We start from the raw sequence: 14,612 nt of genomic DNA on the forward strand, positions 1-14,612 counted from the left end.
ATTGGCCTGTAATTTTCATTTTTGGTAGTATCCCCACTATGTAGTTAACCCTAGAGAATGTTTTATGTGCACTTGAAAAGAAGGTATATACTGGTTTTCTTGGATGTGATGTTCTGAAAATACCGATTAAATCTAATTGTGTCATTTAGGATCTCTTTGGCTTTATTTTCTGTCTATAAGATCTGTCCATTGATGTGAGTAGAGTAGGATGTTAAAGTCTCCTACTATTATTGTATTTCCATCAATTTCTTTTTTTTTTTTTTTTTTTTTGTCTTTTTGCCTTTTCTAGGGCCGCTCCCACAGCATATGAAGGTTCCCAGGCTAGGGGTCTAATCAGAGCTCTAGCCACCGGCCTACACCACAGCCACAGCAACGCGGGATCCAAGCCGCGTCTGCAACCTGCAGCACTGGATCCCTAACCCACTGAGGAAGGCCAGGGATCGAACGTGCAACCTCATGGTTCCTAATCAGATTCACTAACCACTGAACCACAATGGGAACTCCTCTCATAAATTTCTCCTTTTATGTTTGTTAGTATTTGTCATATGTATTTGGGTGCTCCTATATTAGGGGCTTATAGTAATATCCTCTTCTTGAATTGATTCTTTTGTCATTAAATAGTATCCTTTATCTTTCTTTATGGCCTTTGTTTTAAAGTCCATTTTGTCTGATGTGAGTATTGCAACTCCTGCTTCCCCATTACTTCCATTCAATGAAATATCTTTTCCCATCCCCTCACTTTCAGTTTATATGTGTCCTTTGCCCTAAGGTAAGTCTCTTGCAAGCAGCATATCATAGGCTCTTGTATATAGTCTGCCACTCTGTCTTTTGATTGGCGCTTTCAGTCCATTGACATTTAAGGTAATTATTGATAAATATGTATTTACTAACATTTTAAATCTTGTTTTCCAGTTGATTCTATATTTCTCCTTTGTTCCTTTTTCTCTTTTTGGTTGGATGATTTCCTTTATGCTTGCGTCCTATTCTTTTTAGTTTTTGTGAATGTATTGCTTGGTTTTGATTTGTGGTTGCCCTGTTTTTTAAGTATGTTAACCTCTTTTTATCTCTGCTGGCTTTAGCCTGATAGTCATATAGGCTCAAACACGTGAAAAAACATGGAACACTGAACAAATTTTTGTGTTATCTTTGTGCAAAGGCCATACTAATTTTTTCTGTACTATTCCAGTTTTAGTATATGTGCTGCTGAAGCAAGCACCTGACCTATTTTGAGAAAGAAGAGTCACTGGTAGGCATGGAAGGCCAGCAAGGTCCACCTGCTGCTCAGTGTTGGCACCTCCAAGCTCAGAGATTAGGTCTGGGGTGGTGAAGGTGAAAAACCAAGTATGTGACCAGAAAGGAGAGGCAGGTTACAGGCCACCTCTGATTCTTTGGTTTAATTGCTTCACTTGATAGAGGGGACATAGTTCTGCCTTATATCTATGGGTCCCTTCCAGACAGCTCATGTGTCCCCATGTCAAGACAGTTTGTCTGACTCTCTGGGGTCTGACTGCCATTTGATTCTCCAGAGGCAGAACTCTGGACCCAGAATCTTGGACATGGAGTTTCCCAGAACCAGGCTTGCCTGGGGTTTGGCATCTGGAAAGCTGAGGTGGTAGTAGTGAAGGGTGTATGTAAAAGTGGGGATAATTTGGTGTGGGGATAATTTGGTGGATGGTCTTTTCCTATTCCTGTGAACTCTCTCTCAAGAGTTCTCCCAAAGTTTCTTATTCTTGTTCCATCTGAGAATCTTCCTCTGGTTATTGCCCCCCGAGGGAAGAACCAGACCTAAATCCTGGTCCCTGAATTAAGGGAGGTGCTGATTTATTTAATGGTGGTTATATGATCTAACTAGGTTAGACTGACTTAAATAGTGGTGATGGATAGGATGACTGTGTGTCCTGTGAGATTTTGAGGGAGAAATATCAGTCTCTGTAAGGAATCTGATTTTTATTAGAGAGAGAGGAGGAATGAAATCAGGCTTTTATCTGCTGAAGCCCATTGCAGCCCCTGCGTTTTTTCAGGATGCAGGAGGAAGTGCCCTGAGTCTCTGTTAGAGGGAACAGCCACTAGAGGGCGCCAGAGGCCTGGCAAGCTCACCTGCCGCTCTGTTTTGGCACTTCTAGGCTCAGATTTGGGTTTCCAGATGGACATGGTGGTACCCCAAGGATATGTCCTAATGGCCATACAATTTGACCAACTATCTGGGGTCTGTCATTAGATTCTCCAGAGGCAGAGTTAGAGGGAGAAAAGGAATTAATTCATGCTGTCAGGTGCTCAAGCCCAGTGCAGCCCCCAGGTTTTGTCAGGAGGCAGGAGGAAAGGCTCTGAATTGTTGTCAAAGGGAACAGCCACAAGAGGGTGCCAGAGATCACCTGTGGCCAGGTGTTGAAATTTCTAGGATGAGAGTTGAGGTTCTAGATGGAGATGGTGGAAACCCAAGGATGTGAGCAGGAAGGAGAGGTGGACAGGCCACCTTTGATCCTTGAGTCCAAATTGCCTGGCCTAATAGAGGGGACCTAGTTCTACCTTTCTACTTTTTTTTTTTTTTTTTTGGTCTTTTTAGGGCCACACCCACAGCATATGGAGCTTTCCAGGCTAGGGGTCAAACTGGAGATATAGCTGCTAGCCTACACCACAGCCACAGCAACACCAGATCCGAGCTGCACCTACACTACAGCTCACAGCAATGCCGAGTCCTTAACCCAACGAACCTGCGTCCTCGTGGATACTAGTTAGATTCATTACTGCTGAGCCACAACAGGAACTCCTAGTTCTACCCTTAAATCCATGGTTCCCTCCAAACTGGTTGTGTGTCCAAATGGCCAGACAATCTGACTGACTCTCTGTGGTCTGACTTCCATTTGGTTCTAGAGGTAGACATCTGTCCCCAGAAATACCTGGCTTGAATCTAGGGTATGGGGTTTGTCATCTGGAAAGCTGGGCTGGAGGTCATGATTGAAGTATACAAAAGCAGTTATAATTAGATAGGTGGACTTTAGCTGTCCCTTTGAACACTCTCTTGAGAGTTCTTTCCAAAGTTCCTTATATTTTTCCATCTGAATCTCCCCTTCCTCTTATTCACCCCTGAGACAAGAACCTTAGCTAAAACCAGGCCAAGAAAATTAAAAGGGGGCTAATTTAAAGCTGGTTAGCTGACGTGAAGTGGGTTTGGCTGATTGACTTACAGGAGCCGTATGGAACAGGGAGGACTGATGCCCTGGGACACTGTGAGAGAGGAATGCACCCCTCTGTAAGGCAATGGCTTGTGCTTAGAGGGAGAGGAAAAGGAAGTCAGGCTGCCAGTTTCTCAGGTTAAGTTCAGCCCCAGTATTATCAGGGAGTGAGGAGGAAGGGCTCAGAGTTGCTAGAAGGCTTTGGGGCAGGTGGTTTTCCAGAATCAGTTTTCCAGGGTTCATCATCTGGAGAGCGGGGCTGAAGGTGGCACATGGAGTGTGTACAAGCTGAGGTCCTTCGGTGTGCACGCAGTTCCCAGGGCTCAGAACCGTCTCTGGAGAGTTCTCACCACCCCCCCAATCCAAATCCTGATTTTTTTTTCCATCTGAGCCTCTCCCATCTGCCATTCACCCCTGAGGGAAGGACATTCCCTGGACCAAGTTCACAGAAAGTAAGGGGGTGCTGATGAATTTAAAGAGGTTTTCTTGACTGAGAGTGGGTTTCTGCTGATGGGCTTAAAGTAGTGGTTTTGGACATGGAGGACTGAGTTTTGAGGGAGCCTGTGAGAGAGACATAGCCTCCTTTGTAAGAGCTGATTGTGGAGCTTGGCTTCTGGAAGTCAATGCAGTGTGTCAACCCATGCTTTTTGGGGGGCGGGCTGTGCTCATCCGTGTCCCCTTTCCCCCCAGCTGCTTTCTTTCTTCCCACCTGAGTCTCCCCCCGCAGACTCCTATGACAAGAAATCTATCTAAAACCAGGTAACATGAATAAAAGTTAGATGGTCCTTGATTTCAAGCAGGGTCTCAGGGCTGACGGGTGCTGATTAATTCAAAAGCTTGCTCACTTGACTTAAAAAGCGGGTTGTTGATTTCAGGGAATGGGGTGGTGTCAGGTGGGGTGAGTGCCCCGGCGGCTCTGAGATAGTTACTCTCCCTGTATGTAGGACATTTCAGTGCTCTGAGAGGGAGAGGAGGAAGGAAATCACTCTGGCAGGTGCCCAAAGCCAGTGCAGACCAGGGTTTTGCTGTGGGAGACAGAGGAAGGGCTGAGAGTGGCTGGTAAAGCACATGGCCGCCAGATGGTGCCAGGCCACCAGCAGAGCCCCTCTGCAGCTCTGAGGCTTCACCTTCAGGCTCAGAGATGGGGCTGGAGATGGGTTGGTGGAACCCAAGGAGGTGCCCAGAGCCTTGCATTTTGATACGTGGTCCCTCTCACCCGCTGGCCCAACTTGCCTCAACTGAGAGAGGGGAAATAATTCTGCCATCACATCTATGGTTCCATTCCTGTGTGGTCGGATGGCCCAGTGGTCAGACAGTTTGACAGGCTGTCTGGGTTCTGAGTGCCCTTTAATTGTTTGGAGGCAGAACTCTGGACCCAGAAATACCTGGCTTGTATCTTGGGTGTGAGGTTTTCTAGAATCAGGTTTGCATGGAGTCTGGCTTCTGGAAAGCTGGTCTTCTGGTGGTGAATGCCATGTTTCGTGTGGTGGGTATTTTGGGGGTGGGCTGTGCTCATCTCGGTGCCCTTTCTCTCTGAGATCTCCATGACCTTTTTCTTCCCTCTCCACCTGAGCCTTTTCCTCCTCTGCAGGACCCCTGTTATAAGGACCCTACCCTACCAAGGAACATGAATGAAGCCTGGGAGGTCCTTGATTTCAAGCTGGGCCCCAGGGCTGAACGGTGTTGATTGATTCAAAGTCAGCTCACTTTACTTCGAAAGCGGGGTGGTTGATTTCAGGGAGTGGGGTGGAGTGAGTGCCCTGGCACTGTTTGCCTGCCTGTAGGGCATTTCATCACACTGAGAGAGAGAGAGGAGTTAGCGACATCATTGCTGGTATGTGCCCAAGACCAGGCTTAAAAATTACAAGCCCAATATTCAATACCTGTGTTTCTGGGTCCAAAGATCTGTCTCTGGAGAAACAAAAGGCAAGCTGACCCCCAGGAACGTGTCACACTTTGGCACCTGGGCTACCCAGTCAGGCTGGAAATGCCCATCGGATGCTGAAGGCACAGCTGTGTCCCCTCCCTAAGGTGAGGTGACTTGCATGGAGTATTAGAGGAGCCCTGTAACCAACACCAAACGTACAAGCGTGTACTGAGTGTTCCAACAGTCCTCCTTCAACTCCATCTCTGAGCCTTGAAGAGCCAGATAGCTGCAAGCCGGCGCTGCCTGTGCTCTGGCGCCACCTGGTGCCCATTCACTGTAACACCCACTCTCAGCCATTCCTCCTGCCTCCCACAGCAGCCCCCAAAGCTACACTGGCCTTGGGCCCAGGCAGCTTAAATTTCGTTTCTCCTCACCTTCTAAGCACAGTGAAGCACCCTACAGACTGGGCTAGTTCTCTCTCAGAGTTTCCCAGAGTGCTCACCCCAACATACCACACCCTGATACATTAAAACCCTTTGCTCCCACCCACTAGGTCCTAAGGGGCTTCTTTAAATCAGTCACACCACCCTCACTCACATGACCTTTAGGTATGCTCCCTGAAACAGGAGTCGGAGAAGGAAAAAGAGGGTCAGGTGGGGAGTTCCTGTCGCGGTGCAGTGGTTAACAAATCCGACTAGGAACCATGAGGTTGCGAGTTCGATCCCTGGCCTTGCTCAGTGGGTTAAGGATCCAGCGTTGCAGTGAGCTGTGGTGTAGTTGCAGATGCAGCTCAGATCCCACGTTGCTGTTGCTTTGGTGTAGGCCAGTGGCTAGAGCTCCAATTCGACCCCTAGCCTGGGAAGGCCCAAGAAATGGCAAAAAAAAAAAAAAAAAAAAAAAGAGGGTCAGGTGGAAGTGGAAGAACCAACTTTGGGGGAGAACCCTTGAAGGATAAAGCACAGGGATTCCAGAGCTGCCCCTCTAAATAGCACAACTTTTACCTGCTCCATTCATGACCACCAGCCCTTCTGCCACATGGCAGCTTCATGGATGCTGGAGGCTTGGCAATTGCAACGCCAAGATTCAAGACAGGTATTTCGAGTCCAGTGTCCTGACTCTGAGAAACACAAAGCAAGCCAAACTCAGAGAACCTGTCCACTTCTCTGGCCCCTGGGCCACCAGAGCAGGATGGAAACACCCATCAGATGCAGAAAGCACACATCTCTCTGGGCTATAGACTGGGCTACTTCCCTCTCAAGGTCTCCCAGAGCCCTCACCCCAAATTAACGCATTAAAACCCTCTGCTTCCCCCCGCCTCCAACCCCACACATTGTGTCATGAAAGCATTCTCTCGATTACCCTACCTTAATTCTCGAGAACCACTTTTAAGTCTGCTCCCTGAAATGGGTCAGAAACAGGAAAACAAGGCCCCAAAGGAAAGAGAGGAGGGAATCTGGGGAGGCATCTTGAAGGACAAAGCATAGCGATTTGCACAGCCGCCCACCAAAATAACACCAGTTTTGTAGGAGAAAATGTCTCGATAAAAAGGTAGAAAGGAGAGACCCCAGCCATGATGACCAAGCAAAGTCCAGCCAACTGCCCCACCCACCCCTCCCCCACACATCTGCTTCTGTAAACTAGTTTCCGCATCTACTTCCTTGCCTGACCTCACTCCGGTCCCACCAGCCAAGCAGGGACCCAGAAGAGGTAGCCCATGAAAGGCTTGTGAAACCCTTCTTCGGGGCTCAGACTCCGGAGAACGATCTCCTCTGAGCCCGCCGGCATCATAAAACTGAGTTCTCCACCTCTGCGAGTGCTGGCTTTGTTTCTCACCAGGTAAAAGAGCTGACACACTGCAGCCACAGAGCCATCACTAGAGCTGGTACGCTTCGGCGCAGGGCTGCTGGGCAGCTGCCGTAACATTTCAACATGTTCCATTCATGACCACCAGCCCCTTTTGCCACATGACAACTGTATGGAGGCTGGAGGCTTGGCAATTGCAAGCCCAAGGTGCAAGGCAGATATTTCGGGTCCAGAGTCCTACCCCTGAGAAACAAAAAGTAATCCAACCCCAGAGAACCTGTCAAACTCTCTGGCCCCTGGGCCACCCGATCAGGCTGGAAATGCCCATCAGGTGCCAAAGGCAGAGCTGTGTCCCCTCCCTGTGGTAAGGCAATCTGGGCCAGCATATCGGAGGCGCCCTATAACCAACCCCAAACCTGTGAGCAGAGTTCCAACAGTCCATCTTCACCTCCATCTCTGAACCTGAAGTTGCTGCTAAGCAGCTGCAAAGGGGCCCTGCCCGTGGCCTGCTGCAGCCTAGTGGCCATCTGCTCCAACACTGGCGCTTAGACTTTGCCTTCTGCCTCCCACAGCAGCCCCTGAAGCCACACTCGCCTCGGGCCCTCGCAGCTGCATTCTGTTCCTCCTCACCCGCCAGGTGCAATGGAGTGCCCTAGACACTGGGGCAGTTCTCCCTTGAAGTCTCCCAGAGCCCAAGCCACCCACCCCTAGACAGGAAAACCCTCTGCGTCCCCACCCATTGGGTCCTGAGTGCCTTCCATAAATCAATCATTTTGCCTTCATTCATGTGACCTTCCTTTAAGTCTGCTCCCTGAAACAGGGTCACAGACAGGAAAAAGAGGCTCAGATGAAAGGGCAAGAGTGAATTTTGGGGAGAACTCCGGAGAGAAAAAGCACAGGGATTTCCACGGTTTTTACATTCTCCTTTCCTGACTACCAGCCCCATTTTCAACAGGACAACTTTGCAGCGCCCGGAGGCTTGAAAACTGCAAGCCCAGGATTTGAGAATGATATTTTGGTTCCAGAGTCTTGTCTCTAGAGAAACAAAAACCAACCCAACCTCAGAGAACCTTTCAAAATCTCTGGCCCCTGGACCACCCAGGCAGGGTGGAAATATGCATCTGATGCTGAAGTCACACATATTTCTTCTTCCTGAGGTGAAGCGATTGGGGCCAGAGACTCAGAACCATCCTGTAAACAGCCCACTCTGGGCACGTCCTGAATGTTCCAGGAACACACCTTCAACCCCAACTCTGAGCCTGGTATGTGCGGCCAGGGAGGCGCAGGTGGGCCTGTCGGTGCTCTGGCGCCATCTGGTGGCCATCAGCTCTAGCACCAACTCTCAGCCTTTCGAGCTGTTAACTTCATCAGCCCCTGGGCTGTACTGGCCTTAGACCGCTTCCAGCTTGATTTCGTCCCTCCTCACCCTCTAAGTGCAATGAAGTGCCCTACAGACTGGGCTATTTCTTTTTCAAAGTTTCCTAGAGCGCTCACGCCAACCCACCCCACCCCAATACATGAAAACCCTCTGCCTCCCCACCCAATGGGTCTTGGGAGCCTTCTTTAAATCAGTCAGCTTTCGTTCATTCACGAGCTCTGCCTTAAAGTCTGCTCCCTGTGAAACAGCGGTTGGAGAATGGGGAAAAGAAGGTTCAAATGGAAATAGAAGAGGGAAGTTTGAGGAGATGTCTTAAGGGAAAAAGCAAAGTGATTCAAACAGCTGCCCACCAAAATATGACAACTTTTACAAGCTCCATTCATGACCACCAGCCCCTTTTTCCACATCGACAACTTCATGGAGGCCAGAGGCTTGAAAATTGTAAGTCCAAGACTCAGGACAGATATTTGTGTGTGCAGAGTCCTTCCCTTGAAAAACAAAAGCTGATCTGACACCAGATATCTTGTCAAACTGTCTGGCCCCTGGGCCACCCTACCAGGTTGGAATAGCCCATTTGATGCTGAAGGCACACATGTTTCTTCTTCCTGAGGTGAGCCAAGTGGGCTAGAGAGCAGAGGTGCCCTGAAATTAATCCCAACACTCTGGGCACGTCCTGGGGGTTTGACAAACCCAACAACCACCCTATCTCTGAGCCTGCAGGTGCAGCCAGGGAGGTGTGGGTAGGCTCTGCCTATGCTCTGGCGCCACCTGGTGGCTCTCCTCTCTAATACCAACTCTTAGCCCTTCCCCCTTTCTACTTCAGCAGCCCTGGGGCTGCACTGGCCTTGGATACCTCCCAGCTAGATTGTGTTACACTCTCCATTCATGACCAGCAACACAACCCTCCAGATGCCAAACAACATGCAAGCCTCACTCTGGAAGACCGCATGCATGATATTCAAGCCAACTGCTCAGATTTCTACATCTAGGGAATTTAAGGCAGTCTGAACCTCAAAGGCCTGTAAAATAATAAGGAATTTCAGCTACCTAAGTTGACTGAAAATAACCCAGATGTGTGGAAGGCAGAACCCTTTCCCAATTCCTGGTTGAGGCAGCTTGGACTGGAAAATCAGAGGCTGCCTGGAACCTATCCCTCCTCATCAGACACCTCCTGCGGGAATCCACTGCCCACATCTCAAAGGCCATCTCTGAGCTGGGACAGGCCAATCCCAAGCAGCTCCCAGGCTCTGCAGGGGCTCTGCTGCCCTCTGGCGGCCATTCTCTCTAACAGCAACTCAGAGCCCTTCCTCCTGCCTGCTGACCAGACCAGACCCATGGATGGACGGCACTGGCTTTGGGCACCTGACAGCTCTGATTTCCATCCTGCTCTCCCTCTGAGAACTTCCATGGGCTGACTTACAGAAGGCACTACTTCTCTCTCAGAGTTTCCAAGGGCACTCCTTGCTCCCTCTGAAACACTGTTTCTCTATCAGTCAATCCCACTTCAAGTCAGGTCACCAGCTGAAAATTCATCTGCCTGCCTTCATACACATGACCTGGTTTTACCTAATGTTCATTTTTCAGGGGTCACTGAAAGGAAGCAGTGGCTCAGGTGGACCAGTAGGGAAATTCTGGAGAGAAACCTGAGAGCTAGATCCCAGTGATGAGCACAGCCTGGCCAGCCAACAACACCCCCTCTACACAGTCCATTCAGGTCCACAAGCGCTGCTTTTTTTTTTTTTTTTTTTTTTTGTCTTTTTGTTGTTGTTGCTATTTCTTGGGCCGCTCCCGCGGCATATGGAGGTTCCCAGGCTAGGGGTCGGATCGGAGCTGTAGCCTCTGGCCTACGCCAGAGCCACAGCAACGCAGGATCCGAGCCGCGTCTGCAACCTACAGCACAGCTCACGGCAACGCCGGATCGTTAACCCACTGAGCAAGGGCAGGGACCGAACCCGCAACCTCATGGTTCCTAGTCGGATTCGTTAACCACTGTGCCACAACGGGAACTCCAAGCGCTGCTTTCTGATGTTACACACACACACACACACACACACACACACAGAGGGAGAGAAAGAGAGAAAAGGCCTGACTCCTCAAAAACTTCACACCCAAGATTCAAACTAGATTCCTATGGATTCAGGGTTATGCTACTGGAGAATACAAAGGTATGCAGACCCCAAACAGCCTGTCAAGCCTTCTGGGCTTTGGGCTCTAACCAGTATGGAAGTGACCCCTAGTCATGAACAGTGAACTGTGTCCTCACTCTCAGGAGAGGCATTTTGGACCCAAGGACCAGAAGCAACCTGTACCTCCTCTTTCCTCACTGGGCACATCCCTGGGGGTTCCACCAGCACCATCTCCAAGCCCATCTCTGGGCCTAGAAGTGACAACACCAAGCAGGAGGGGGGCAACTTCAAGGCTCCTCATCCTCTAGTAGCCATACTCTCTGGCCAACAATTCAGACCCCTTGCTCCAGCCTCCTGAATCCACACGGTTGTGTCTCCACAACTCTTGAGCACTTCTGAGCCTGACTGGGTCCTCCTCCTCTCACCCTTCCTCTCAGATAAATCAAGAGCCTAAGGAGAGTGGTATTTCCCTCCCTAAGTCCCCCAGATCCCTCACTGCTCCTTACCTGTCAGCACACCTTTAAGCCAATAAGAAGAACACACTCTGATGGAGGCGACCAGCTTTAAATCATTCCACCCCATTTTCACTCCCCCCACAATGCCCCACCCCCTTTAGAAATGTGACCTGGATTTAGGAAAGATGTTTCCCTCAGGGGTGCCCAAAAGGAGCCAGAGGCTCAGATGGAATAATAAGGAGGTTTCCAGAGATCCCTCAAAAGATAGGTCTCCAGGATGGGCACAGCCTTCCCAGCCAAGGCCCCCTGCATTTATACTCTCTAGTCACAACCACCAGCCCAGCCCTCCAGATGCCAAACCCCATGCAGGCCTGACTCTGGGAAACAGCAAGCCCAATACTCAAGCCAAGGGCTTTCCTCTTGTGGGTTCAGAGATCTGCTTCTGGAGAAACCAAGGGAAGCCAAAGCCCTGACGGTAGAATCCAGTGGTATGGATTTGAGACTACCTGAGCCGAAAGAAAGTGACCCAGAATGCAAATGCAGAACCATATCCCTATTAACCGGTGAACCTGTTATGACTGGAGAATCACAGGTAGCCTGGAGGCCAGACACCTCCTGAGAGATCCGCCATACCCATCTGGAACCCATCTCAGAGCCTGGAAGTGCCAACCTTAGGCAGGTGCTGGGCTTGGGCGGCGCTTTGGCGCCCTCTGGTGGAAATTCTCTCCAATAGCAACTCCGAACCCTTCCTCCTGCCTCCTGCCAAACCCCAGGTACTCCACTGGAATTTTGCACCTGACAGCTGATTTAATTCCTCCTCTGGCTCTGAGAACAAGCAACTAAGGGTAGGGGGGTGGTATTTCTCTCTCACAGTCAGCCATAGCACTCAGTCCTCTCTGTCCTTCACCACTTCTGTAATCAGTGAACCAAAACCACTACATAATGATATCTGAAATTAACCCTGACCCCCACCCCTGACATTATGTGGCTGACTTGAGGTCAGATTTTCCCCCTCGGGTGTGAGTGCAACGATGGAGAGGTCCATATGGAAGAAAAAAGCAGACCTTTCCAGAGAAAGCTGGAGACCTAGGTCTCCTGGATGGACCCACCCTGCCCAAAAAGCAACCTCTGCTTTTACTCTCGCCATTCACAACCAGCAGTCAAGCCTTCCCGATGCCGAAGAGCACATAAGCCTGCTCCTGGAAACCTGTGCACCCCAAATTCATGCCAAATAATTTTTTTTTTTTGTCTTTTTGCCTTTTCTAGGACCTCTCCCATGACATATGGAGGTTCCCAGGCTAGGGGTCGAATTGGAGCTGTAGCCACTGGCCTACACCAGAGCCACATCAACGCGGGATCTGAGCCGCGTCTGCAACCTACACCACAGCTCACTGCAACGTCAGATCCTTAACCCACTGAGCAAGGCCAGGGATCGAACCCTCAACCTCATGGTTCCTAGTCGGATTCGTTAACCACAGCACCACGACGGGAACTCCTCAGGCCAAATAACTTTGAATTCAGATTTCCATCTCTGTGAAATCATAGGCAGTCAGAACCGTGACAGCCTCTGTTAGTGTGGACTCTGGGCTACCTGAGCAGTCTGGATGTTAGCCACAAATGTGAAAGCAGAAGAATGTCCTTTCTATCAGGTGAGGTGATTTAAACATCAGAGTCAGGGTTGATCTGTAACCTATACTTGCCAGCATAGCACGTCCTGGGGGATCCACAACCCCCACCTCGAACCCCATCTCTAAGCTGTGATATGCCAATACTCAGCAGCTGCTGGGCTCTGCAGGGGCTCTGCCGCCCTCTGGCGGCCATTCTCTCTAACAGCAACTCAGAGCCCTTCCTCCTGCCTCCTGACCAAACCATGGACTGCACTGGCCTTGTGCACCTGACAGCTGATTTCATTCCTCCTCTCTCTCTGAGAACAACCAAGGAGCTAACGGGGGATGGAGGGAGGTATTTCTCTCTTAAAGACAGCCACAGCACTCACTCCTCTTTATCCTTCACCCTCCTCCTAGTTAATGATCCCAAACCACTCCATACATGTAGCTGGGTTTAAATTAAACAGCCCCCCCTCCCCATCCTACTTTATGTCCTTTGACCTTAGGTCATGTTTTCTCCTTTTGGGTGAAATAAAGGAAGAAGAGCCCGAGGAAGAAGAGCCCAAGATACAAGGAAAAGAAGGAACTTTCCAGAGAATTCTTGAGAGAGAGGTCTGCGGGATGGACACAGCCTGTCTCCAAGTGACCTGTGCATTTACACTCTCCTTTCACGACCACCTACCCAGCCCTGCAGATGCCAAACCCCATGCGAGACTGACTCTGTAAACCGCATGCCTAACACTCAAACCAGCTGCTTGTGGGTTCATGGTTCTGCTCCTGGAAAACCAAAGGCAGCCAGACCCACAACAGCCTGTCCAAAGGTGTGGACTTTGGGCTACCTGAGCCGACATTAAGTAACCCCGACATGAGAAGGAATAACAGTATCCCCATTACCAGGTGAGGCCGTTCGGACTGGAGAGTCCAAGGTGGCCTGGAACCTACCCCTAAGTGCCTGACACCACCTGGGGGATACACCACCCCCACCTCAAACCCCATCTCTGAGCCTGGAACTGCCAACCTCAGGCAGCTGCTGGGCTTGTCTGGTGCCTTGCCTCCCTCTGCTGGCCACCTTTCTAATAACAACTCAGAGCCCTTACTCCTGCCTCCTGAACAAACCCATGGAGTGCCATGGGCAAGTGTACATGGTAGCTGATGAAATTCCGCCTCTGGCTCTAAGAACCACCAAGCAGTTAAAAGGGGGGGAGGTGTGGGTATTTCTCTCTCAAAGTCAGCGATGTCACCCACTCCTCTCTCTCCTTCATCAGTTTTCTTAATGAAAGAACCAAACCCCTCTCCATGCAGGTCACCAGGTTTAAATTAATCAGCCCCCTCCATCCCACTCCGTGCTTTACATTATGTGACTTGAGTTGAGGTCAGGTTTTTCCCCCAGTGGTGAATGAAATGAGGGAGAAGCCCAGATGAGAGGAAAAGGAAGAGCTTTCCAGAGAACCCTGGAGAGACATGTGTGTGGGATAGGGGCAGCCTGCCCACAAAGTGACCTCTGCTTTTACTCTCTCTGTTCATAACCAGCAGCCCAGCTTTCCCAGTGCCAAAGAGCATGCAAGCCTGATCCTGGAACCCTACACACCAAATATTCAAGCCAACTACTTTTGAATTCCTATTTTTCTGCCTCTGCAGAATCGAAAGGCAGTCCAAATTGTGACAGCCTATTTGTCTGGACTCTGGGCCACCTGAACCATCCCAACACTAGCCACAGATGTGAAAGCATAACAGTGTCCTTGCTGTCAGGTGAGGTGATTTAAACAGGAGAGTCAGGGGTGACCTGTAACCTCCACTTGCTCGCAAAGCATGATTGCGGTGGTGGAGATCCACGACCCCATCTCTGAGCTGGGCTATGCCACTCCCCAGCAGGTGCTGGGCTCTGCAGGGGCTCTGCCTCCCTCTGGTGGCCATTCTCTCTAACAACAACTCAGAGCCCTTCCTCTTGCCTCCTGACCTATCCCGTGGACGGACCACCCTTCATTGGTGCACCGGACCACTTATGTCCATCCTACTCTCACTCTGAGAACCGCCATGGGCCAACTTACAGAGGACAGTGTTTCTCTCTCCATGTCTCCAGTGCTCTCCCCCTTGTCCTTCCCTTTGCTCTTCCACAGCAGTTCTCTTTGTCCCTAGCTGATGTCACTTCACATCTGGTCCCCAGCTGCATATACCTCTGCCCACCTTCAGACAGGAGACCACG

At 50.2% G+C, this 14,612-nt stretch overlaps 1 non-coding gene across 1 annotated transcript; it reads right to left on the reverse strand.

Moving 5' to 3' along the window:
- Nucleotides 1-1,109: 1,109 nt before the first annotated feature.
- On the reverse strand, nucleotides 1,110-1,216 carry LOC146396515 (U6 spliceosomal RNA). The gene has a single exon (XR_014828646.1). It is a non-coding gene; the product is annotated as a U6 spliceosomal RNA (small nuclear RNA).
- Nucleotides 1,217-14,612: the final 13,396 nt, after the last annotated feature.

This window comes from Sus scrofa, chromosome 14 (assembly GCF_054392235.1).
Source record: "Sus scrofa isolate SSC_HxYL_T2T_F1_AM1 chromosome 14, Sscrofa_HxYL_maternal_Yorkshire_Landrace_v2.0, whole genome shotgun sequence".
Classification (NCBI taxonomy): Eukaryota; Metazoa; Chordata; class Mammalia; order Artiodactyla; family Suidae; genus Sus; species Sus scrofa.